This window comes from Chinchilla lanigera, unplaced genomic scaffold (assembly GCF_000276665.1).
Source record: "Chinchilla lanigera isolate Chin_1 unplaced genomic scaffold, ChiLan1.0 scaffold00025, whole genome shotgun sequence".
In the NCBI taxonomy this organism is placed as follows: Eukaryota; Metazoa; Chordata; class Mammalia; order Rodentia; family Chinchillidae; genus Chinchilla; species Chinchilla lanigera.
The window spans coordinates 6,420,571-6,447,463 of NW_004955426.1; the positions used below are offsets into that span (position 1 = coordinate 6,420,571).

At 37.0% G+C, this 26,893-nt stretch overlaps 1 long non-coding RNA gene across 2 annotated transcripts in view; it reads left to right on the plus strand.

The window, feature by feature from the left end:
• Window positions 1-26,893, plus strand: part of LOC102013737 — a 91,782-nt gene that overhangs the window by 19,720 nt on the left and 45,169 nt on the right. The window contains exons 1-2 of one of the 2 annotated variants that reach the window (XR_261193.2): window positions 9,380-9,481; window positions 18,163-18,308. This is a non-coding gene — a long non-coding RNA (uncharacterized LOC102013737). Of the gene's footprint in view, window positions 1-9,379; window positions 9,482-18,162; window positions 18,309-26,893 lie in introns of those variants that run through there. The other variant, XR_001234306.1, reaches the window with a different exon arrangement.

Here is a 26,893-nt window from a genome sequence, read left to right on the forward strand (position 1 = left end):
TAAACTGTTGAAAGCCTCGTAAAGAGTATGACAACTTGCCAAGGTGTAAAAAAGATGTTCACTCATTCGTGAAAATTATTAGACTAGCAGAAGACAAGATATGTTCAAAGTATTCTTGGTAAGGTGCTTTTTGCTATTGCATTTTTCTAAGATTCTGGAGATAGATTTTAGGTAGTTTTTCCTTTTGTTAAAACTGTATATCCTTGGTTGTATAATGTGATATTTTGATGTACATATTAAAATTATTAGTGCAATAAAATTGACATATCAATCATATCACATAGCTACCTTAGTAAAAGCACTTAAAATTTACTCTTTCAGAAAATTTCGTACAGTATTATTGTCTCACCCTTGCACTGTGCATTAGATCTCTAGAATTACCCATCTTACATAACTGCAGTGTTGTATCTATGGCCAGCATCTCTCCATCTTCCCCAGTCTTCCGTTTCTGTGTATTTAACTTCTTTTATTAGTTTTTAGATTCCACATAAAAGTGAAATCATGCAGTATTTTTCTTTCTATGTCTGTCTTATTTCCACTTAGCATAATATTCTCCATTTTTATCCATGTTGTGACAACGGCAGAAGTTTCTTTTTAAAAGCTGAGTAGTATTTACACACACACACATCACACTTTCTTTATACATTCATCCATCAATGGACACTCAGATTGTTTCTGTATTTTGGTTGTTGTGGATGGTCCTGCAGTGAACATGAGAACCCAGACTTCTTTCTGGGCTTCTGACTTAACTTCCTCAGAACAGGAATTGATGTCTCAAATTGGCAAGCATTTCTTTGTTTCATTTTGATGTTTTGGTGGTATTCAGGATTGAGCGGCGGGCCTTCATGCTGAGTTACATCTCTACCCTTTCTAAAACTTTGTATTTTGAGACAAGTGCTCACTAAGTTGTTAAGATGCCCAGGCTGGGCTCTAACTTTCAACTCTCCTACCTTAGCCTACCAGACTGCTAGGATTACAGGTGTGCACTACTGTGCCCAGTTTACTAGGTTTTTATTTGCATATATATTTATAAGCAACAATAAGAAGGACTTTAGTATTTTGACAAAAAATTTCAGACATTGTGAAATAATGTTTTAATTTTCCCATAGATCATTAAGCTCACTTTGCATATTTTCAGTTTGCGTGTTCACTTATATTGGTCCATATGGCCCATATTACACAGATAGAGGACAGTTTACTTGCAATGAGGGCAAGCAAATATCCCATATTTTTATCATAAAAGACTGTACTTTCTGGCTGAGAGGTTAAATTACGATTTAAACACTATCTTAGCTGTCCTAAAATCTCTGCTTTTAGGCACAACATTTTGGTGTAAATTAGAACAGTGTACCCCTTCAAGAACGCACATTATATCCATCTGGTATAAAATTGCCCTCATCTATGAAGGTGTGGATGGAAATGGTGCCTCTTTAGCTATGGCTCTGTGGTGCACTAAGCTGTCTGATACTGTGCATGGAGGACCTGGCTGGTTCAGTGAGACTTGGCCCAGTTTGCAAAGATAACCACACACAGTACCTGGAGCACAGGAAGTGAAGTGGAAGGTGATCACTGTCAGTGAAGGAAGCAGGACAGGCTTCGAGGTGAACCAGGATGTTTACAATGAAGGTTAACAACTAGGGCTGCACTTACTGAGGGGAAATGGAGCACAGTCATGCAATGCTAGGGTAGAGATATTTTTCTTCATTCTAGTTTGTGATGTTCTGGTTACCAGGAAGTTTTTACATTAACTTTCATTGAAAATATTTTTAGTATTTACCAAAAGGAGTTGAAAACTTACGTCCACCCAAAAATCTGCAGATAGCTATGTATTGCAGCTTTATTCATAATTTCCAGAACTTGGAAATGACCATTTTCAAGATGTGACTGGATCAATAAATGGTGGGACCTTCCAGACCGTGGAGTGGTCTTTAGTGCTAAAAACAAGTGAGCCATCAAACCATAAAAATACATGGAGGAAACAAATGCATATTGCTAAGTGAAGGAAGCCAGTTTGAAAAAAACTCCAACTGTGTAATTCCAATTACGTGACACTGTAGAAAAGACAAAGGTATGGAGACAATAAAACCATCTGTGGTTGTCAAGGGTTTTGGGTCAGGAAGGGTGAGTAACTGGAGCATAGGGGATTTTTGTGCAGTGAGGCTGTTCTACAACATACTGTCATGGTGGGTCTACCTCCTTACACAGGTGTGCAAACCCACAGAATGTACAACACTGAACCCTACTGCAAACACTGGACCGTGGGTACACACTGTGCTGGTTTATCAATTGTAACAAATGTACTGTTTTGAGGGGGCACTTTGTTAATGTGGGAGACTGCCCTTTTGTGGGGAGAGTTCTCTGAACTTCTTCCTATTGCTGGGAATTTAAGCCACTCTAAAATTACAATATATTGTATTATCACGGCATTAATTTTAGTTACTGACTCTTTTGTGCATCTTACTGTCAACATTGTCACCAAGGTGGCATTTTCATTCCATCATATTCACTGCTCTGGATTTTCATGAGGCAAATTTATGTTTGCAGAGGCCAATTTGCTATAAAGCACAAGCAAGATGCTTGGTGGAGATTTAGGCACTGGGGAAGAGAAAACACTGGTTATTTTTCTAATGTGTTTTGTTGCCGTGAATTAAAATAACAAGAAGGGATTGGGTTCAGTTTTTGCTGTAAATAGCATGCAACTGTGCATTAATACCTGAATACTTTTCTGAGTGCGAGGATTTCACCGTATTTCCCTCTTCTCCGTCTCTTCAGCATCTCTTCTTTCTTGTGTTGGGGATTAAACTCAGAGCTGTGCATATGCTGGGCAAATTCTCTCCCACTGAGCTACACCTCAACCCCTTGTGATTGTATGACAAGCTAAATGATATTTTTGTATGGCTTCAGAAATTCAGATATAACTTGATGCATAGTCAGGATTACTGAATGCAGCAAACAAAAAAAATGTCCTGTGAAATCTGAATTTTAGACAAGCTACAAATAATATTTTAGCACCAGCATGAAATAGACATATACTTATAAAAAATCATTTGTCTGAAGTTCAAATTTAACTGAATGTCCGGTGTTTTATCTGACCACCCCACAGCCGATACAATTGCAATGATTTAGAGAAGATTAATTTCCACCTCCTGCTGTTATTGCTGTAATGTAGAGGCTTCCCCATGTTAAAGACACATGTTAACGCCTTGAGTGTGAAATGACTTTTCTAATAGTTAATTTCTTTCTGTATTGACTTTTGCACTTTTGAACAAAATAGCTCCTTTCCATTGGCTGCACTCCTCTTTTTCGGTTCTAATATTATGATCTCTTTCCCCATTGGAGTTTTAGCACATAAACAGGAGGCTAACACAGGCCAGGCTTTGTTTCTCCATCTCATTCCGTTAACAGTGAAGAACTGAAAGGGAAGCCACAGGAGACCGGAAGATGAAACCAGGCACCCGCAGGATGTTCAGTGTTGCTTGTTCTTCAAGCATGGGATAAGGACATAAGTAAGCACTTTATTTCACACAGCTTTGCTTTCCTAGTCAACAAATATGTCCTTGACTGCACTGTGGGTTTTGAAGTTAATGCAGACTATGTATCTCTATCCATCATACATATACCATATTTAATATTTATAGTTTAATTCTTTAGATGGCGAATTGCTAATTCAATATTTAAGAAGTAGCACGGTTACTGCCTTTGGCAGCCGTGGTGGTAGATATTTTCTGTTCACGTCAGGGAAATCCAATTTTGTTATATTTTCCCAGCCTCTCTCTAGTTTTTGAAGTTAATTATTTAGTTTTAAATTTTCCTAAAGCTACTTTAGTTTTTGTATTTTATTTGTTTTTTTATTTATTATTATTATTATTATTATTTTTTTTTTTTTTTTCCAGTACAGGGAATCAAACTCATGACCTTGCGCTCGCCAGGCAGGTGCTGTGCCACTGAGCTAAATCCCCAGCCCCAGTTTTTGTATTTTAAAGACAGAAAACTAACAGGACAACAATGAAGACAAGATCAAAACAACACCAAAACAACAAAGATGATACATAACCTCAAAACAAAATGATAGGAATGAACAATAGTTGCTACATTGCATACTGTTATCTTCAACGAAGTTGCTTAGTCCGTCAGAAGAATGTAAGATTGATCAAACAATCAAAGACAGTAACAATAAAAAAGCCATTGGAAATGATACAGAGTTTCACCATACAAGATGGTAGGCATTGAACAATGGTTCTTATACTGCATACTGTTATTTTCAGGGTCAAAGCAAAGCATACGGTGACGGTAGTGAAACCTGTTTGGGTGTTTCTCTCATCTGTGACCCACTTTCCCAAACTGTTGGTTTCTTTCCCTGCCTGCTGGGGAGCTCCCAGCATTTCTAAGTCTTCCAGACCTGTTATTGCCCCTTGAACACAGGACATTGAGCACAGACAACCCTTTGTCCTATTCAAGGTGATTAGAATGATGAGTGATTAAATCACTGGTGAGAAGCCACTCTTCTGTTTCTGGTGAATCCACAGTCTGATTTTTGTATCATTTTGTGCAGTGAAGTCACTGGGAAAATTTGGTGGATGGAGATCTTGGCTAGCAGGGAAAAGGATCACTGCCTGAAGCTTTAAGGACCCATGGAACCAAGGAGTCTGATAGCTTTCCGGGCAGAGTGCTAGGCTCTAAGGATGGGACTGAATCTTTTGCTTGTAAGGGGTTTACATGGGTGCAGGAAAGAGAAGCATGGAGACAGAATTTTACTCCAGGGCTATTATTTGATGCTAGTGTTATGCATAGATGCTGGTGACATGAGCTGAGGTAGGAGGTAAAGACCATCTCTCAAACAGTCCAGGGAGGTAGTCTGCGGCAGCACCAAACAGCGGTGAGGTAAATGTTCACACATATTTGTTAAGTGTTTCCAGGCTCTTATCTGAACATCATATACTGGGATGGCTATTTTGATAGTAGATTGTTTTGGCTGACAATTACCAAGAGGAAGGAGTGAATTTAATCTTTTCTCCTTCTGAATATGAGCAGCTAAAGAAGGTTCTGCCCCCACCATGCCCCTTTTGAATAGTTAGGTATGGGAAATTAAGCTCTAGCAAAGAAGAGGTTAGTTGTGAGAATAGATTAGATCTGGCAGGGCACACACATGTTTGGCAGGCTTCCCAGCAGTTGCATGGTTTGAGATGAGCAGAAATGTCCCATCAAGCTAAGCACTAAGGATATGCCACCATTCAGTTTTCTGCCAGCAGTAAAAGTCAATGAGCTCTAGAGGGAGGTTGTTCCAGATTCCTGAACATCATTACAGCAAGAGCTATTAAATAAATGTGAATAATTTTCCTCTCCTCCCATAGCATAATTGTTTTGTTTTTTCTTTCTTTCACCACATTGCTTGTAATGAAAAAATTTTTTTTTCAAGGAGCAGGGCAAAAAATAAAGCAGGAGTAATATATGGCATTTAAAGGCTTATGATCATAAAATATTTTATGATATTTTGTAAATCTGAAGTCTTACTTAGAGGAAAATCTGACGGTTGCAGTGAAGGCTGTCTTCACCATCCCCACAGGATAGAATCACAGTTATGTGAATCGGACTTGGTGGTCCTGGGGCCATGGCAACAAACCGCTTCAGCAATAAATCAGGCTTCACTATGGTTGCTGTGCTTTTGGAGTTGGCACCTTAAGGAGTGTGAGAAGATACTGCTCTTCTAAGTCAATTCCGTTCATGCTTCTTGGTTTTTCCTGTGTGTCATTTGCAGTAAGTGGGGTGGTAGACATTTGGGGGAGAAGGAAAATGATTCAGTTACTCTTGATTCACACCTCATAGGCCAGCCAGATCTTCCTTGAAAATGACTGTGTGGACCATGAGTTGTTTAGAATCACTTTGGCATGGACAGTGGAATGTACACGTGTGTGTGCATGTGCACACATGCATGTGGATGCGCACACGCACATGCAGAATATAGTCTACATCCTTGGATCAGTTAACATTTGTAGCACTCTAATCAAGAACCACTTACTCCAGAAGTGGTTGTTCAGCATTTGGAAAGGTAATTAAAGTCCAACGAGTCTCCAGAACTGGCTGATAAAAGAGTGAGAGCTAAGTCTATCTCTAATCAATCCCAAAATAATTCATGTTCAAGACAGAGATTTGTTGGAAGTACTATGCAGTCATGCCCCTCCTTCCTAAACCTTTCCTTCCTTTTATGAATTAGGAGTAAGAATCTAGCACACCTAAAAGCCCTTTTGGATAACATTGTAGACTGGGATTGTGATTAATCTTATGGACAGTTGCATAAGGAGGATTTTGCTGTTTGATTTTTATTAGTCTGTTATCTGAATTCCATTGCTAAGAGACTGTGTGGTCTGTTTTCAAATGAACCTGTCAAGAAAATGGGTTCTACATGCTGCTGAAGTTTTAGAATAGTCTTGATTTGATTTGGAGAACAGGTATATGGTTGTACATTGAATTACTTTTACCATTCTGTATGCATAGTCAAATTGAGTTGGCCAAATTCATTCTTTTATTTTAACCTGGCTAATGGCTTTAACATGGTGGGAAGGAAACCTCAGAGACCTTCTTCACCTCTTTCTTTTGGTGGCGGCAATGTCTGCAGAGAAAATAATCTGATTTCATGAATGGCTTTCCATCAACGTGATTGCCCTGTCAACAAATGCTTAAGGACATCTTTTTCTTCAATGACACCCAGAGGAAAGACTTTTCCTATCAGAAGGACAGTCACCAGAGAATATCATACAGTATATTTCTAATTATTTCTTCTCTACTTTTAGATAGAACTTCTAAGAAATATTTAGTGTTTGAACAATTTTCAAAAGAATGTTTTCTTTTTATGCTTTATCTCCATAACACCTTTTATTTTTCTGGGAGCAATGTCAGAGAAGGGTATTTTGAAAGAAAATTCTGTTGCACTGATTAAAGGAACATTTACAGGTTACAGAAGTCATTTTCTATGGATGATTCTGGTGGTGCTGAAAGAGAGGTCAAGCAAAGGATGGGGAACAGATTTTCCCCAAACCAATGGCAATGACATTCAAAAAACTTAGTAGACATTTATTTGGTGATAAAATAAATCAACACTCTGCAGACTTCGATGAAAGATTCTTCTTGTATGTTCTGTAGGATTAATGCTTTAGGAACACTGAAGAATAGATAAAGAAAAATGAACTTATTAGTTGAGTAATGAAACCATTGTAAACAGAACACAAGAGAATTGTTTGGTTACAATGTCTTTTTAGATGGCTGGTCCATTTGCTTGTATTTGATAGGGAGCGTGATGAGCTTGCAGAGCATAATTTTCCTCCCAGTATTGTCTTCCCTTGCTTGAACTTGTACTGCGCATGCTTTCACACCTGTAAAGAGAAGATCATGTGTGCTTTCATGCCTTCCAGAAAGTGAATTTTGTCCACGTGCATAGCTTCCATGTAACACATCCTCAATCACTTCATTTGTTGGAACCAGGTAATAAAAATGAGATTTCCTTTAACCAGTGGCACTCTGACACTCATAAAAATGAAGTAGTGGAATCAGTCAGCAGGCTTAGAGGAAGGCCACGTGCCAAAATATACGAGTTTACATACCATAAATTATAATGTCAAAGAGGTTCAGGCAATATCACGCAAATTTGGAAAAGAAGGTAGGAAGGAGAAAGCAACTCTTTCCACTGTAATGTACCTTGATGAGCCTGAGTTCTACATAACTAGTGTAGGTATGTCCAATAAAAGGAACAGTTGCTACAATCTAAATTGCTCTGAATAATTTGTATCAAATTGAGACCCAGGGAAGGAAAACATACTGTAATTTTACAGGAACCAATTTGAAAGTGTAAAAACTATGTTTGTTCTTTAAATGATGCAAATTAAAATAGTTCTATAACTGTGGGATAGAAGACAGACTAATCAAATATTTGTCAAATAATAAATCAAGTTGAAATAAATATGATTTTCTATAATTCTCTAGTTTTCTTCTACCTAAATTAATGCCATTTCACCTTAACTTATGATCTTGAGATCATTATTTTTAGACTAAAATCTAGGAAGTGACGCATATTCTACTTTGCTTTTTATACAAAGTATTTAGCAGTTTTCTTCAATCTTACTTTCTGCTAGTGAAATGGTAATTGCAAGATGCTTGAAAAAAATAGTGGCCATATCATAATTGAAGTTTTTATATCAATGCAGAATGGACAATGGCTCAAGATATAAATAACTTAAAGATTTTTGTAATGCTCTATGAGAAAATTGTGGTACAAAGATTTTTTTTCATTTGTTTCAGTTTCTTTTACTGTTTTCTGTGAATCACCTCTATCTTTTAAAACTGAACCCTGAAATAAAATAACTAATTTAAAAAATAGCACAGTTAAAACACAAAATGAAATTGCTGCCATAAATATACTGCGTCAGGTCAGTCAAAGCTTATTACAGATTATTTTTATTTTTATATTTTACTAGTTTCCGCTACTAACCAAGATAGTTGATACTTTTCCATGGCAGCTGAATAAAAGGAGGCAATTTATATAAAAGATTACATTTGAGCACTAAATGGAAATTTACAGTTCACGCACTTCAACTTATTTAGATTTGGGAAAGTGAAGGGTGTGTAGGCTTCATGGCTTCTCCATGGTCAGAGGTCCTGCTTCTATTGTTGCGGTGCTCCTTTTCTTAACATTGTGTTCATTTGATGTCTTGTACCAAGAATACTAAAAATTCTTTAAATATTTGGTCCCTGCCTGTCCCCTAGTCCTCCATCTGTGTGGACATCTGTTCTACATGTTTCATGTTGTTTTTCAGGGATCTCAGTCCTTTCCCATCTGACTAGTACCTCTGAGCTGGCCGATCCACCCACTTGTTCAAGGGCCTTATGAAGCCCTAAGAGCCACTTGGCTCAGGGGACAGCAGAAGGTTTGCCGCGGCTGTGATTTCTGCTGGTGTTAATTATGCAGGCCCCGCAGCTTATGCACACATGAATACATTTTAATTCTGCTATTCAAATATTGAAAGACATTATTTAAAGAATTATCTAAGTGGTGTGTGTTGATGCTATTTTCAATGAAAAGGGTCTTTCCACAGTCATACACAGATCAATGAAATTTTGTAATAATCCTGAAAAACAAAAGAAAACAAAACAGGGTGGAAACCTAAACATTAGCTTTGAAAGACTGATGAACCATATAATCTGAAAAACAAAATTACCTACAAAGGCTTTTTAAGAATGCTGTGGCTTCAGACATTGCAATGAGTTTTTAATATTTATCTTCTTAGGAAATGAAAGGAATAGGGTTTTTAGAAGAACAGGAGAATATAGTGTGAGACATCATATTTGATCTTTAACTTTTTTGGTAGGGAGTTTTTTTTGGAGTACACCAGGTGCTTTAATGAGGACACCACAAATCAGAAGGACTAACTCATATTTTTCAGTTTTGTTTTTGCAGTGCTAAGGATGGAAACCAGGGACTCACACATGTTAGGTAAGAACTCTATAATACAGATTCTGAGAAACACACCAACACTGAGTTAATATATATGTAATGGAAATCTATCTTCCATGTCTAAATTGGGATAGCAATTTCTCCCATAGCAAGTCTAGATAGGATGGAACATTCTGATGTTATCTGAATCTATTTAGGTCTTGAATTTTAGACACAACATAGTATGAATTCAGAAATTGAAGTATTTGGAAATAAAACAAGAATTACATTATCAATTGTATCTGAATCTGTTATTTCCATAAGGTGGAGAGTGAGAGTTTTAACAAAACATTTCTTGTATTTTTAAGGATATAAGATTAAACAGTTACTAAAGACTCTGAATATTTTTATGATAATTATCTAGAAAAACAAATTTGGGAGAAAAATATTGACAAAGTAGGATAATAAAACATCTGTCTTTGGGGTGAGTTTGTATTTATTTATTTATATATTTATTTATTTTAAAGAGGAAAAAATAAAACAAAATTTCAAAAGAAGATAATAGGAGTGTAACAATGGTTAATACACTGCATATTATTACCTTTAAATTAGTTATTCAGTGTACAAGAAATAGGCATTTAATTTTCCAAACAATATTAGCACAAACTTTTCAATGAACTCAGACAAATTAGTAGTATACCTATCTTACCTAATATATATAATTTTTTCTCCTTTCCCTCATTCCAGTTTCTCTTTCTTTTTGAAAAGTTTCCTCCCATTTTACAGTATCTATTGTACAATTTTGGTTGTATTTACTCTTTGAGCTTCTCACACTAGGGAGGCAATGTGATGTTTGTACATGTGCACCTGGTTTATTTCACTTATGAGTGTGGTCTCAAGTTGCATCCATTTACCTATAAAAGCTTCCAGTTTATCCTTTATGGCTGAGCAGTACTCCATTGTATAAAAAGACCACATCTTTTTTATGTGTTCTTTGGTTTATGGCATTTGTGTTGCTTCCAAGATCCAGCTATTACAAATTGTGTTGTTATAAACATGGGTGCAGATGTATCCCTGTGGTATGATGCTTTCAGTTCTTCTGGGAAGATACTCAGAAGGGGAATAGCTGAGTCAAATGGAACCTCCAATCCTGGATTTTGAGGAATCTCCACACTGATTTCCACAGTGATTGCACCAGTCTACACTCCCACCAACAGTGGGAAAAGGTTCCTTCATCCACAGTCCTGACAGTATTTGTTATAAGTTGATTTCTTGATGGTAGTCATTCTTTCTGGGGTGAGGTGGAATCTCAGTTTAGTTTTAATTTGCATCTCTTGAATGACCAATGATGTTGAAAATTCTTTCATATGTTTATTTGGTGTTTATATTTCATCTGAGAAGAGTGTATTCATCTGAGATGCCCAATTTTGGATTGAGATTTTAAATTTTGGAGGTCTGATTTTTTGAGTTCTTTATATGTCTCAATAGTAATCCATCTGGGAAACAGCTGGCAAACCTTTTTCTCACATTATGGTTTGCTCTTCACTCGGTTGGTGCTTCCTCTCACTGTGCAAAAGCTTTTTTAACAAGATAAGATCTCAGTTGTTGATACTTTGAGACAGTTCCTGTACAATCAGGGTTTTATTCATAAAGTCTTTGCCTACACAAATGTCTTCAAGAGTTCTACCTATTCTATATTCCAGCAGATTTAGTGTCTTAATATTTAGATCTTTGATCCATTTTGAATTTAGTTTAGTGCATGGTGAAAGATATGGGTCCAATTTTAATCTTGGGCATGTGCAGAGTCACTTTTTCCAGAACCATTTATTAAAGAGGCTATCTTCCAGTGCATGTGTTTGGCACCTTTGTCAAAGATAAGATAGGTGAATACATCTGGAGTTATTTCTGTATCTTCTGTTTGTTACATTGATCATCAGGTCTGTTTTTTGCCAGTACCATGCTGTTTTTATTACAGTAGCTTCATAGTATAATTTCAAGTAGAGATAGTGATGCCCCCTGCCTTCCTTTGTTGCTCAGAATTGCCATTGCTTTTCTATGTCTCTTCTGGTTCCAAATGAATTTTAGGAATATTTTCTCTAATTCTGTGAGTTATGCTGTTGTAATTTTGATCAGAATTGCATTAAATCTGTATAACAGTTTGGGGAGCATGGCCATTTTCACTATATTGGTTCTTCCTACACAAGAGCAAGAGATATCTTTCCATTTTCTGATATTCTCTTCAATCTCCTTTCTCAGAGTACTATAATTTCTAATGTAGAGATCTTTTAGATCCTTCATAGATTTATTTCTAGGTGTTTTATTTTGGGGTGATATTGTGAAAGGTGTTATTTCCCTAATTTATCTCTCAGTGAGTTTGTTATTTGTGTACAGGAAAGATATTGATTTTTGATTGTTGACTTTATATCCAGCTACAGTACTGAGTCTGTTTATAAAATTTAGCAGTTTTTTAGTGGCATTTTGGGAGTCTTCTATGTATATTACCATATCACCTGCAAATAACGATAATTTAAAATTTTTGTTTCCTATTGGTATTCCTTTTATTTCTTTCTCTTATGTAATTGCTTTGCCTAAAATTTCCAAGACTGAGGGCTGAGGATTTAGCTCAGCAGCACAGCACCTGCCTGGCAAGTGCAAAGTTGTGAGTTTGATTCCTGGTACCAGAAAAAAACAAAACAAAACAAAACAAAACAAAACAAAACAAAACAAAACAAAACAAAATTTCCAAGACTATGTTAAATAAGAGTGGATACAGCGGACATCTTTGTTTTGTTCCTGATTTTAGAGTGAATGCTTTCAGTTCTTGTCCATTTAGTATGATGTTGGTTGTTGGGTTTTCAGATGGCTTTTTATCAGATTGAGATAAAGACCATCTACTCCAATTTCCTTTAGGGTTTTTATCATGAATGAGTGTTGGACTGTATCAAAACCTTTTTCTGCATATTGAGAAGACCATATGATTTTTGCTCTTGGCTCTATTAATATGGCACATTTCATTTAATGATTTATGTATGATGAACCATCCTTGCATCTCTGGGATGAATCCTACTTGTTCATGGGGTATAATCTTCTTGATGATTTGTTGAATTCTGTTTGCCAGTATCTTACTGAGGATTTTTGCATTTATGTTCATTAGGAAGATTGGCCTATGGGTCTCTTTCTTAGTTGGGTAGTTCTTCAGTTTTGGTATCAGGGTAATGTTTTCTTCCAGGAATGAATTTGGGAGTATTGCTTCCTCTTCAATTTCATTAAAGAGTTTGAGAGGTAGTGGTGTTAAGTCTTCTCTAAATTTCTTGTAGAATTCAGCAGTGAATCTGTCAGGGCCTTTCTTTGTTGGTAGGTTTTTAATTACATCTTTAATTTCATTGTTTGATATTGGTTTATTTAGGAATTTTATATAGTCTTGATTCAGCTTTGGCAATTTACATGTATCTAGGAATATGTCCATTTATTCTACATTTTCCATTTTTTTAGTACCAGGAATCAAATTCAGGATTTTGTGCTTGCCAGACAGGCACTGTGCCACTGAACTATCTCATCAGTCCCTGCATTTCCCATTTTATTAGAATACAAGTTTTCAAAGTAGGTGTAGATGATATTCTAGATTTCTTCAAGGTCTGTTGTGATTTCAGACTTTTCATCCCTAACTGCATGTATCTGAGTCTTGTCTTCCTTTTATTTGGATAAGTTTGGATAGGGGTTGGCAATTTTATTTAATCTTTCAAAGAACCAACTCTTTTTTTATTTTAAAAATAAAATAAGGAAAACATTAACAAACACAACTATTTAAAAAATAGCAAAAGAGCAATACAAACAATACAGAGTTACAAACAAAGTGGTAGGAAATTAACAATGCTTGTTGAATTACATATTGATATCTTCAAAGTGGTTTCTCAGGAAAACAAATAAAGACATGCAATATTGATCAATCAAGGAATCATTAATTGTTTCTTTCAGCAAAGAAATAGAAGACAGTAGCTCAACTATGTTAACTATCCTGTATATACATACATACAAAATTTCAAGAGACCCAGAATAGCAAAAGCAACCCTGGGCAACAAGGACAAGTCAGGTGGAATCACAATCTCTGACTTGAAATTATACTACAAAGCTACTGTAATAAAATCAACCTGGTACTGGCTAAAAAACAGACCTGAGGATCAATGGAACAGACTGGAAGAAACAGCCACAACCACAAACATACTCAGCCACCTAATCTTTGATAAAGGATCCAAACAAACTCATCAGAAGAATGATAGCCTGTTTAATAAACGGTGCTGGAAAAATTGGCTTGCTACCTGCCAAAGACTGAAAATAGACCCAAGTCTATCACCATGCACTAAACTCAAGTCAAAATGATTCACAGAGCTCAATATTAAAACTAATTCTTTGATTCACTGATTCTTTGCAGCTTTTTAGTCTCTAATGCATTAATATCTGTTCTGATTTTTATAATTTCCTCCTTTGTGTGAGCTTTTGGTTTAGCCTGTTCTTCTTTTTATAGAAGTTTGAGGTTCACTATTAAGTTTTTTGTTTGTACTTTCTCATTTTCCTGGTATGGGTGTTCACTGCTATAAATTTATCTCTTAAGACTGCTTTCATTGTGTTCCTCGAATTCTGATATGTTGTATTATCATTGTCATTTAATTATAGACACTTTCTTCTTTAATTTCATCTGTGATCCATTGATTATTTGCGAGGGTGCTATTTAATTTCCAGGTGTTTAAGAAGTTTTGTGGTTTCTTTTGCCATTGATTTCCATTTTCATTGCACTACAGTCTGATAATATGTACAGGATAATTTCAATTCTTTGCATTTATTTAAGTGTGTTCTGCAGGTCAGTATGTGGTCTATTTTGCAGAAATGTTCCATGTGCAGCTGAGAATAATGTATATTCTGGTGTTGTGGGGTGGAACACTTTGTAGACATCTACAAAGTCCATTTGTTGAAAACCTTGATTCAATTCTAATATTTCATTATTGAATTTTTGTCTAGTTGATCTGTCTTTTTGGGACAGTGGGGCATTGAGATCCCCCAATAAAATGGCATTAGTGCTTACTTTATTTTTTATGTCTGTTAACATTTGTTTTGTATAGTTGGGGGCACTGGTATTTTTTGCATATATTTTTTATGACTGTTATCTTTTTCTCCTTGAATGTTGCCTTTACAAGTATATAGTGACTTTCTTTATCTCTCTTAATCAGTTTTGGCTTGAAATTCACTTTGTCTGCAAATAGAATAGCTACTGTTTCTTTTTTCTAGGTTCATGTTGTATGGAATATTGTTTTCCATTCTTTGACTTTCAGTCTTTGAATTTCTTTTTTAATTAAATGTATTTTTTGTATGCAACATACTGTTGGATTTTGCTTCTTGATCAATTCTACCAGTTTGTGTTTTCTGATTGGTGAATTGAGACCACTAGGATTGATGATTATAACTGATACATATTGCCTTATCCTTGTCATGTTATTTTCCTTTTGTTGACTCCCTGTTTTTTTCCCTCCTTCTTTTTTATTGTTTCCCTTGCCCAGTGGATTCCTTCTGTTGGGGTTCATGGAGTTGTAGTCCTTGTTATCTGTTTCTAGAATATCCTTCATAAATTTTCTCAGATGTTGTTTGTCATGGAAGTATCTTCTTTCTCCATCAGTTTTGGAAGATAGTTTTGTGGGGTACATCAATATGAGTTGAAGGTTGCTTTCCTTTAGAACTTGAAATACTTTGCTCCAAGCTCTCCTTGACTTGAAGGGTATGTCTGAGAAGTCAGCTGTGATTCTGATGGGCTCTTTTTTATAGGTGATTTGTTTCTTTTCTCTATCAGCTTTTAATATTCTATTCTTGTGTTGAATTTCTGGAATGTTGATTATGATATGCCCAGCAGAAGATTTTTTTTTGATCATAGATAACTGGAGTTCTATATGACTTACTTAACTGCATGTCAAATTCTTTCTCCCTGCCAGGGAATTTTTCTGCCATGATGTCTGTGAACAGTTGTTTTTATATCATTTGTGCTATCTCCTGCTTTTTCATCTATTCCAATCAATCTTATATTATTCTTCTTTGTATTGTCTAGCAGCTTCTGTATGGATTTCTCATGGTCTCTTGCTATTTATAAGAAATGTTTCTCTTCACAGTTGCTAACCACAAGCCTGTCTTCTATATCTGAGATTCTGTCCTCACCTTGGTTTAATCTGCTGTGGATACTTTCAGTGAATTTTTATTTTCCAGAAGAGCTACTGGAATCTGTCTTATTGATTCCATTTCTTTCCTATGCTGAGCACTCATGGCCTCCATAATTTTCTTAAGCTCCTCTATTTTTGTTTTATCTGCTCCAGAGTCACCAGACATGGTTTTCACTGTGGACACCACCATTACAGTTACCTGAGAAATTATTTCTGATTTGACTTTTTTCTAAAGCCTCATTTAATTGCTTTTCTGTTACCACTTCAGAGAGGCTAGGTGGGTGGCTTTTGGATCTCCCCCCCTTCATTGCCTCCTGGGTTTGCCTTTGATGAACTGGATGTCTAGGGTAGCATATTGCTTAAGTGTCTTCTTATTTTCTTTTTATAGTTTAATTCCTGGGTGATGCTTGTAAATTGCCTATGGTGGGTTGCCTTATTGCTAGTATTTAGAATCCTTAAGAAATGACTACTTTCAGAGGTATCTTCAAGGTGTAACAAGTGGTTTTTGGATTTTGAATCTGTTACAAGATCCCACATCTTCAATTTGTTGAGGATGAGAAGTTGCTGCCTGTTTGGTCCAGCCTCTGCTTCTTTGGCACTGTGTCACAGTATTGTCTATGACCCTTAGTCAATCTCAGTTTTGGAATACCATGAAGATTAGATGTGTAGAACAGTTATGTCACTTTTGGCTAAAGTGGAACCATCAGCAGTAACAGTAGCATCAATCACAGCCTAAAAAATGAGGTAACCATTAATTTGCTGTCCTTACCTGTATGAACTAGATTTGTGGTTATTAACAAAATCTAAAAGATACCAGAAAATTATATGCAGTATATAAGTCTTTAGTATGTTAATTTTATCCTCAGGAATTAAAATTTAAAAGAGGTTAGGGAAAAATAGAGAGGTAAAAGAAGAGGAAGAGACTAGAAGTAAAGCTGAAGGACAAAGGGGGATCATGCTAACTTTGGGAAACTGGTGCAGAAACCTGGAGGGAAAGAGAGAAGGAAGAGGTAAAAAGAAGAACAGAACAGAACAACCACAAAGGGCCTAGAAGCCATGTTCACACTCATTTTAAGAACAAGATCAAACAAGGAAGGAGAAAAAATGGAAACAAAAAAAAATAAACAACCACAATAAGAAAAAACAAGAGAGAAAGAAAGAGGGAGGGAGAGAGAGAGAGAGAGAGAGAGAGGGAGAGAGAAAGTAAACTGAAAGAGTGTCTCTGCTGTCATTGGTAGACAGTGTGTGGAGACAGTCCTGATCCATGTTGGTTTATCCCAGCAAGTCAGCAGTAGCTTTTTTACAGGGCAGTGGGTAAGCTCAGGGAGCCTGCACCTTCTGGCCAAGAACAGACTCATTTGGCCTGTAGCTGTCAGCACACCTTTTATGGGCCTGAGCGCGTCCGAGAGCCACTAGATGGAGCCAACAGGTGCTGAGTTCTGAGCTCAATTGGCCCCTCTCCAAGGTGTCTCCTGGTCAGTTATTCACTCATATGGGAAAAGTGAGACCTCATCACTCACTGCAAGCTAGTGCATTCATTCACATCCACTGCTTCCCTCCACTGATGCATCTCTTTGTGGAGGTCTCTGGGGTCACCAGAAGTCACTGTGTGTCCACAGGTTTTAATTGCTCCTCTTGTGCAGTGAGTCCCATCTCAGGGAAAAGGTACTGCCAGCTACCTCCTTCTTCCTCATTGATATTTTTCTCTTGATTTTCTCTGTGGGCTTCAATTCACACTTCAGATCCTTCTTGTCTTCTTCACATTGCTATATTCCAGCATCTGGACTGTGACTCTCAGAGAAGCTCTTTCTATGGTGCTTACCACTCTGCCATCTTGGTGCCTCTGAGCCAAGTTTAGTTTTAGACTTGAAGCATGAAGATGCAGAAAATATCCCCCTAAATAGTGTTGGGGATGTTGAGGCATGTAGAGGGAACAATGATATATAATGATATAGCTTTCTTCAGGTGGAGGTGTCTGAATGGAGAAAAGGAGAAAGAGAGAGAGAGAGAGAGAGACAGACAGATAGACAGGGAGAGGGAAGGAGAGAGAGAAGGGAGAGGGAGAGGAAAGGGGAGAGAGATAAAGAGAGAGAGAGAGACAGAGAGAGAGACAGAGAGAGACAGAGACAGAGACAGACAGACGTGGGTCAGGGCTTGACCTTCTCAGTTCAGTGCAATAAAAGTTACCAGATTTTGCTTGTAGAGTAGTCTCTTTCCATGTTCAAGTTTAAGCCAACACAGAAACCATCTTATTTGACTAGAGATAGGGATTTCTATGGAAACCACTGGATCTAGAGTGTACAGTCCAAAAACTATAACATCCCAAGGAATAGCACTGGCAGAGGCAAAGGTTTGGCAGCAGGACAAGGTGCTCTGATTAGGAAACAATAATAAGAACATGAATGTTAATGTTAATGATAATAATGATGATGATTAAAATTGTTAAAGGCTATGGTCTGGTACTTTACCAAGCAATTTTTATGAATGGTCCATTTAGTTCCTCATAACACTATGTAAGTTATTTGTATTATGCATATTTTCCAGATAGCAGAACTATGAAGCAGAAGATCATGGACTATCTAGGATAACATAGCTAAGAACTGGGAGAGGTATCCTGGAAAGCTGGCTGTCCTGCACACAGAGTTCACATTCCTAAACATCATATTATTGTACAGAAGAATTCTTCCGAGGTAGGGGCTAGTTATGTGAGACTTATTATCTAATTACAAAGCTGGCAAAGTCTTAGAAAAAAAAGTAATTTTATTGTGTAATCTTATTTTAAAACAAGTAAAATTTGAAATATTTGTATTGTACTATATTATTCCTACCATTTTATTAAAGTTGGTTAACTTCACAAAAATATCCTGTGTTCTTTTCAAGAAAGTCTTCAGAAGATTTCAGTCCATTTTTACATATAGTTAATTGTGATATGAGATCATGAGATAGTTAGTTTTGTAACTCTCATCTGTCTTATAGCTTGTAAATTATGTTGATAGATTTTTTCATACATTGAAAACAGAAATAATTTATTTCAGTATGTGTCCAGTGAAGTTATAGACTCCTCAGTGAACTGTGAACTCATCCTAACTGCATTCAGTGACTACAAGGTGCTCAGGCTTCAGAGGCACAAGCTACATTGTTGTAGGTGTTAATATAACAGGGTATGTCAGGGCAGGAAGAGTTCTTTCTACCAACCTGATCTCAGGGGAGAGAATGCGATGCTCAGGACCAAGGACAGCAGCAACAGAATAAGTATCCTTGACAATATCCTGTATTGGATGTGAATACAGAAAATAGGGAGTAAACTGATGCCAAACTCCCTGAACTTCAGCCATAAATTTAGTCATTTTGAGCCTAGAAAACAAATTCTTAACTATAAAGAAAATTGTCCCTAGATTGGGACAGGAATCTTATTTTTCACTCAGTTTTATTACCCTGTAATTAGCTTTTGGGGGATAAGCATGGAAAATGTGTTTATTTCTCTCCTTTCATCTTACATGTAACTTGTTTCCCTCTATCTTGGAATCATTAATGAATATTTTTGTATTTATTCTGGTGTTTGAGAAAGAAACAATAATTTTCCCATTTGAATTTCCTTTCAATTTTGCCTAATTAAAATTTGATATCACGTGTCAAGTGATTCATTTGTAGCATTTGTATCTAGTCATTTGGGTCAGCAGCCCTGCATAAAAGCAATTATATTGGGTAATTCCCAGTTATCCACATGTGGCTCAAGCAGATGTGTGTCCTTTAAAATCTCCAGATGCCATTTCAGGGAAAAGCACAAAGCATAACAGAAATACACTGTACTCAGCCAAAAGCCTCTTTAGAATAAAGTTCTAGGTAACAATCACGCAAGGGCTTAGCCAGGCATTCCAGACCTCAGCACTATCACCATTTTGTCCCAGATAATTCTTTGTTTAGAGGCTGTCATGTGCATTCTAGAACGATTAGCAGTTTCCTTGTCCTGTATTCACCAAACACCACTAGTACTCCCCTAATTGTGATGGCCAGAAATGTTTCAGACATCGCCAACCATTTGCTGTAGGCTGAAATTGCCCCCAATTGAGAACTCTTGATCTAAAAATACATGATATACCTCACCTTCCTCTTCAAGTTTTGCCTGTTGTGTGCCTTCTTTGAAACATACCACAGGCATATGAAGAGAAGTGAACATATGTTTTCTCTCAAAAGCATGCCATGATATTTTGTAAGTGAGTCTCATTCATGGGTAGTTTGTCTTTTGTCTTTCTTTTTTGCGGGTACTGGGGATTGAATCCTGGGCCTTTGTGTGAGCTACATCTTCAGTCCTATTTTTTTTTTTTTAAATTTTGAGACAAAGTCTTGTTAAATAACTTTCTCAGGCAGAGCATGAACTTGAAATCCTCCTGCTGTAGCCTCCCAAAGGCCTGGGATTACAGATTTGAGCCATCCTGCTTGACTCATGCACATATCTTAACCCCACACCAATAAACACGACAAAACCTTTCAACTAATTAAAGCTGCAGGTTACAGTTTCTAGCAGTAACTGCTCACATGAATGGCAGCTTTTGGAGCACTTTGAAATTATTCCTAATTTTCATTCATAAAAGCATTGCTAGGTTATGTTAGATATTTATGAATATTTTTCACCTTATAGATAAAAATTTAAGTCATCAGAATCACACAGTCAGCTCATGCAAATGCTGGATTTGGAGCTTGAGTATTTTGTAGTTTCAAAGCACTTGTTGAAGAGGTCTTCATGGGAGTATGGAGAAAGGAGTGTGGAGTATGAGGCTTGATACCACTTGGTACAAATATATTTTAGTTCTACTATTGCCTAGCTGTGGATATTGACCAGTCATCTTATTTTTATTTTCCTTATGTGTAAAGTAATAATTACATTTTATAAGGTTGCAAGGTACATTATCAGTTAAATAGGATTTGATCACAGTATTGATAAATGCAAAGTGTGTAAGTACCACAATGTAAATGTTTGGTATTTTATTGATGATGAGAACAAGTGTACCACCATTTACACTGCTGTGCAGAGTGAAGAGGAAAAGGGAAAGCAGAGATTGGAGCCAAGCTGTGCCACGGACAGGCACCTCTGGTTCATCCTCACTCCACCTTTGCTTTCTTATCCCTAAGAGGAGGAGAAGAATGATACCTTCATGTAGAGTTTTGAAGATTGAAAATTACACAAAAAGGAGCTCCATATGCAAAGTATAACAGCAGCGATAATTATATGTATTTGTCCTGAGGATTGAACCCAAGGCCTTGTATATGCTAGAATAGCAATTATTATTACTCACAAAATACATTTGAATTATTTCTTAGCTTAGCTAAATTTAAGCTTAGCCTCCATAGTCTTGCCTGAAATGTCCCTTGGCAGTCAAAAAATTTTTTTTGTAGGATAGGGTCTTAGTTGCTTTTCTCTTGTTGCTGAGACAAAATACCTGACGCCCAGAATTAAGGAAAGAAAGGTTTATTTAGCTCACAGTCTGTGGAGGTTTCAGTCTATATACAGCTGGCTCCAAGGCAGAGTGCCACATGGCAGAGGACAACTGTTCATGGCAGCTGAAGATAGCCAAAACAACAAGAGCAAAAGGGAGGAGCAGTGGCAAGCAGCTTCCTTCCCTCTCGTACACTGTATGCAATCTGTCTGCGCCAGGGCGGGTGTAGCACTCACATCTATAATTCCAACATTGGATCATGAATCAATCATAAACTCTAGAAGCCTGCCCCATGACTTCACAAGGCTTTGGGGGGACATTCAGACAACAAACCATAACACCTAGAGAAAGCTTGTCATCTTAGACAGAAAGGTATTTGTTGAACAGAAGCTATAGGAGAATGAAAGTATGGACAGAGGTCTGGGTCTAAGAAGCAGGAAGATTCTAAGGGGAGACAGAAATCTGGAGTCAGCCAGCAGCTTTTGGGCATCACTCAGCGGGGGCAGTCTGGACAGTGTGCAGTCATCATGGCAAAGGACTTCTGTCGGTGCCTCACATCCTGTACTACATCCTAGACGCTTGAGGGCCCAGGAGAGTGGTCTGCTTGGCTTCTCCTGTAAATAGGGGGCTGGTGAGGACAGGGTGTGGCCTTTTGGCTTCTGTGGTGTGACAGACACAACTTCCGGCCAGAAATGCACAGCACAGGGGAAAGAGACGTCCTGAGACAGAAAGGTGTTGTGGGCAGTCCTGCATGGCGTGCACCTAGGGTACCTCCCGGAAGGTGATGGGTAGGGGGGTAAGATTGGTGTTCCCTTTTAACAGCACTGTGGTATTACAAGCGCAGTACAGTTATAAATTTTTAATAAATTCCTTCACTGAGAGTCAAATTTTTCTATTTTATGGCTGAATATTTATTTTGAATAAAGTCACAATATCTCACCAGGGAGAATAATGAGAAGTGACTTAAAGAGAAAAGAAAGATGAGTTCTTTTGACCACATTTGACTGAGCACTTACAAAGCACCCATCACCAGTTTGGTGCTGAGGGCAGAGGTGCAACTCAGAACAGGGGTTTTTCCTCTAAGAAGCTAGCCATCCATTTAAAGATACAGACAGGTATGTTAACAAGAAGGTGGAGAAAAGTAGCTGCGATATAATGAGGCAGACGTCTGCTAATAAGGGCATTATACAAAGTGCTTTGGCATCACAAAGCAAATGCCTCGCTGTGGTAGCAATGGGAGCTCAGACCTGGAGTACAAATCGGACAGGAGAAAAAAAAGGGAAGTGGATATTCTAGGAAGAGAAACATCCAAGGCAAAGGAAAAGTATCTAAGAAAGAAAGAAAAGTATCTTTCTAAGAAAGGGCAGCAGCTTGAATCCCGAGCCTGCTCTCACTGCTTCTCCTACTGCAGCTCATTGGCCTCATTGTCATTTTGTGTGACTTTTTATTGCAGTGATCAAGTTGCTGGGTAAGAATCAGCTGTTTCATTAGATTGTGTTTAAAGTGAGGAGCCACGTTTCCGGGATACTTTCATGACAGTAGTATTTCTGCATGTGTCCTCTGTCTAGGACTGCCATGGAGATAGCCCTTAGATAGACACTATTCCCAAAAAAGAAGGATGTCAGCCTTTGCAGAGAGATGTCCCCACTGCCAATCCAATTCCATTTTAAAAGTCCTTCAGCCCATTTTCTTAAGACTTAAATCAGCAGGTCTGGCTCGGATGCAGTCGGGGCCGTGTGTGTTTAGACAAAGTGCGTTGGAGGGTGGTACAAATGTATTATGAATTAGCAGCCTTAATTAACTACTACAATTAAAGTAAAGACAGGCATTAGAACAAACGATCCATGCAGATAGTTAGAACAGTTCTACATATGTGAAGGAATCTCTCTTTTTCTTCCTGTGTTCAGGCAAAGCCATTCAGAACGAATCTCCTTTGATAATTACTAAAAGAATCAAATATATTTCAAAAAGTCAGGAGTTGCCTAAATTTAACGAAACAATGAGAAAGGTAACCCCAAGTTTTGGATCGTTACACAAAGGGTCAGTATATTTTTCCGTAAGGATTCAGATAGTGAATATTTTAGATGTTATGGTCCATAAATACGTATTACAACTGCTGAAATTTGGCATTGCTAAAAGAAAGAAGCCACAGAGAACATGTAAGGGAATAGGGATGGCTGTGTTTCAAAAAATTTTGTTACTGGGCCTTAAAATTTTGAAATATATATTATTTTCACATACCATGACACATTGTTCTTACTATGATTTTTTTAACAATTCAAAACTATAAAAACGAGTCCTAGCTTAGGCCGTAGAAAAGCAGGCAGCAGGTCAGACAGGGCTCCTGACAGTGTGAATTTATCAAACCTTGGCTTAAATTATGAGGGCTGGGGATATAGCTCAGTGGCATAAGCACCTGCTTGGCAAATGCAAGGTCATGAGTTCCATCCCCAATACCGCAAAAAAAAAAAAAAAATTATGAGGAAATGATGAAACTAGATGAGCTATGGTTAAATGTCATCTGACTATTAAAAAAAAAAATACCAGCTTCGCATTTCAGAGTATAAAATGCCATAGTAGAGCAAAATACATTTCAAAACTCAGTTCATTAACTAGTGCAGCTGTTCTTCAAAGTGACACCATCACATACTAATGGTCCATTTTTAGGAATTAGTCCTGAAAAATTCCATATATCTTGTCTATATACAAATGTTGTTTCCAATGCAACTTGGAGCCAACTTGAAAACTGTACTTTTAAATGGCACTTGAAATTTCCTCTAAATTGGTCAAAATTTTCCTTAAGAACTAATGTGAGGTATAAAATGATATATTAATGCTATGCTTGATGCTATGAATATAGAAAGAGAGCTGAGGAGGACATCTAACAGGCTTGGATCTCACCAAGAGTATCTTGAGGCCGGCACTAAGTACCCCTAAGAAGAATGGCAAGGATGGATTTTTTACATTGCTTTGTTCCCTGGTCCTCTTTTCCTTTTGCTTTGCAAGAAAAGAAATGTAATCATCAACTGACATATTTTGGTTGTGTCTATATTTTCTATTCTAGTGTAGTAACTTCCTAGCATTATTATTTATCTTGACATCAACCCAGTCTTTCTCTGGTTATAACGCAAAAAATGTCCCCATCCTGGTTCCAAGGTGTCTTTCTTATTTATAAAGTTATTCATTAACTTTGTACTGATCTATTTTTGTCTTTATATTCCAGTTCAAAATTCAGTGGGAAGCTGGGAGTGTTGTTCTTCTCTAATACGAAATATTCTTTCAGGAGAATTATCCCAGTAAAAGCAATTAGTGCAGATTGATTCTCCCTAGGTGTAGGTAAACATCTTCAGATATAATGGTGGGAAAGGTTTATATATGTCTTTAATTTTGATAAGGAAAGAAGTTTGATTGAAATTTTCCTGGAACACTCCAATTGTTATATACAATTCTACTGGTTTTACCCTGTTTAGGTATGGACCCCTTTGTATGTATATGTATAGTCAGATATCTATATCTATATATCTATATCTATATATCTATATATATAGAAGAGAATAAAAATATTAAAAGTACATTAGAAACAACACAAAATTTCAAAAAGCAAGATGATATGAATATAACAATGGTAGTTATATTGCATATTGTTGCCTTCAATGTAGATGTTCAAATTACCAGATACAAACATGCAAAATTGGTCAAAAAATTAAGCATTAACAGTTCCTTTCAATAACATAAATGTGTGTGTGCATACACAGGCACCTAATTGTAAATTCTACACATGCATTACCATGTACTTTGAAAATACAGCCAACAGAATTTTGAAAGGTCAAGATAAAAATAGAAATTCTACAGTTTTCTCTGAAAGCCTTATAAATCGCTCTATTGCTCCTGGGTTATAGAAGCCCCTGGAGCTCGAATATTCAGAGGTTCCCAGAGCCAAGTCTGAAGAGCACCTGTTTTGCTCACTAAGGTTTTGTTTTTTTCTAGCCATCCAGTTACAGCAGTCTATTGTTGTCCTTTTGGGTTCAGGGGTCCGGCGATGAGCACATAGAGAATTCTGTTTGGTTTGTAGCTCATGATGGGCTTGATGAATCTGGAGATTTCCATGGTGGAGCAGATTGTTCCAGGACTGTGGCCAGGCTGAGGCAGCTGATGTCTAAGGAAGGTTTTCAGAGTTGCAATGGCAAACACCACAATACCCTGTCTGTTTATTTTGGTATAAACTGAATTTTGTATTGTTTCTGAAGGCTGACTTAAGATTTCCTTTATTCACCTTAAAAAATCATTAATCTCCTTTGTGCTAGATAAACATGCTATCTGTGTTTCTGTTCATTTCATGCCTGTAATAGGAGCTACTGCCATGGATACCATGAAAGTATCTATTAATCTCTCCAGTATGAGTTGAAGGCACTGTGGTATGCTCTTCTGGGGTAGTTGAATGCAGAGTTTTAAAGAAATGTCGAATAACATCTTTTCCCTTTGTTAAAGTAATTGCAAACCATACTGATGACCAGAAAGTGAGAAAAATGGAGGTTAGACAGCTTCCCGGCACTTCTGAAGTCATTGTGTTTTTTGACATGTTCATCTGTTCTCAGTCTTTGAATTTCCTCTCCTTATGTGAAAATGTCCATTTGTCAAAGTAGGTTTTGTTAGTGAGGGAGTACTGTCACATAAGGTAATATCCAGAATTCCAAAGTAATGTGTGCGTTTCACGGAGACACATTAGCATGTAGAGTATGCAGCAAAAAGTAATGTTGAAGGAGGATCAGTGTCTCTCTGGTAATCATAAATAAAAGAAACTATAATTTAGGAAAAACAACCTGAACCATTGCATCCTTACTCCTAATCTCAAACCTCTTAACTAAATCTATTTTAATGATGGGGATGTAAAAATAAATAGAATTAATTAGTGCTTTTTTTTTTTTTTCCGGTACCGGGGATCGAACTCATGACCTTGTGCTTGCCAGGCAGGCATTGTACCACTGAGCTAAATCCCCAGCTTCTGTTTAGTGCATTTTGAAATGGCACCAAAACAAGAACATTTTAACATCAAATAAATAACAGAATGAATGGAAATGGGTATAAATAGGTGAATAATCAGTAAGCTCATTAGAAATAAACAATAAGTGCTACACAGATGGCCTGATATTTCATACTGGACTGAAGGTCTGGAATGAATGGTTTTTTTTGAAAATTGGAAATGGCATTTTACTGGCATGCAGAAAAATACTAATTGGTTATTTGAGACTTTTCATAACTGATAGCTTAATAGACTATTGGCACTCTTGTGGCTTAAGGTGTGAAACAATAAATTTTCTTTTAATTTTGTTAGTAATAGGTGGTGATGTATGAAATACATATGCAAAATACAAACAAGGTCAGTGTTAGCAATATATTGGTAGTTGTAAGTGTATATTTTGGGAGTAACAATATATGGGGACATCGAGATTTGATTAAGTGTCCAGGTGAGGGATTAGATGTTTACACCTAAAATGACATCAATAGTATATTTACTCTGGCCGAAAACTTCCTCTACTGTACAAAGGTAGAGCAGGAACCACAAAAGTCAGATGAGACTTTGTGTGCTTTAGACCAATTCTAATATCTACTCTATTTTTTGTCAAGTCTATGTTAATGTTTATTATCCATTTTGAGGCCTTTGGGGCATTAACAAAGATTCAAGGGAGAAACTGATCCTTTGCCAACTCAAGGTTATTCTAAAATAGAAAGGCCTGACTCTCAGCATAGCCTCCTGGTCTATGTGTTTATGACTTTGGCATCACGTTGTTTGTTGAGTTGTGATAAATGATTTATAAAAGGTCTCACAAATCTCCTCTAGG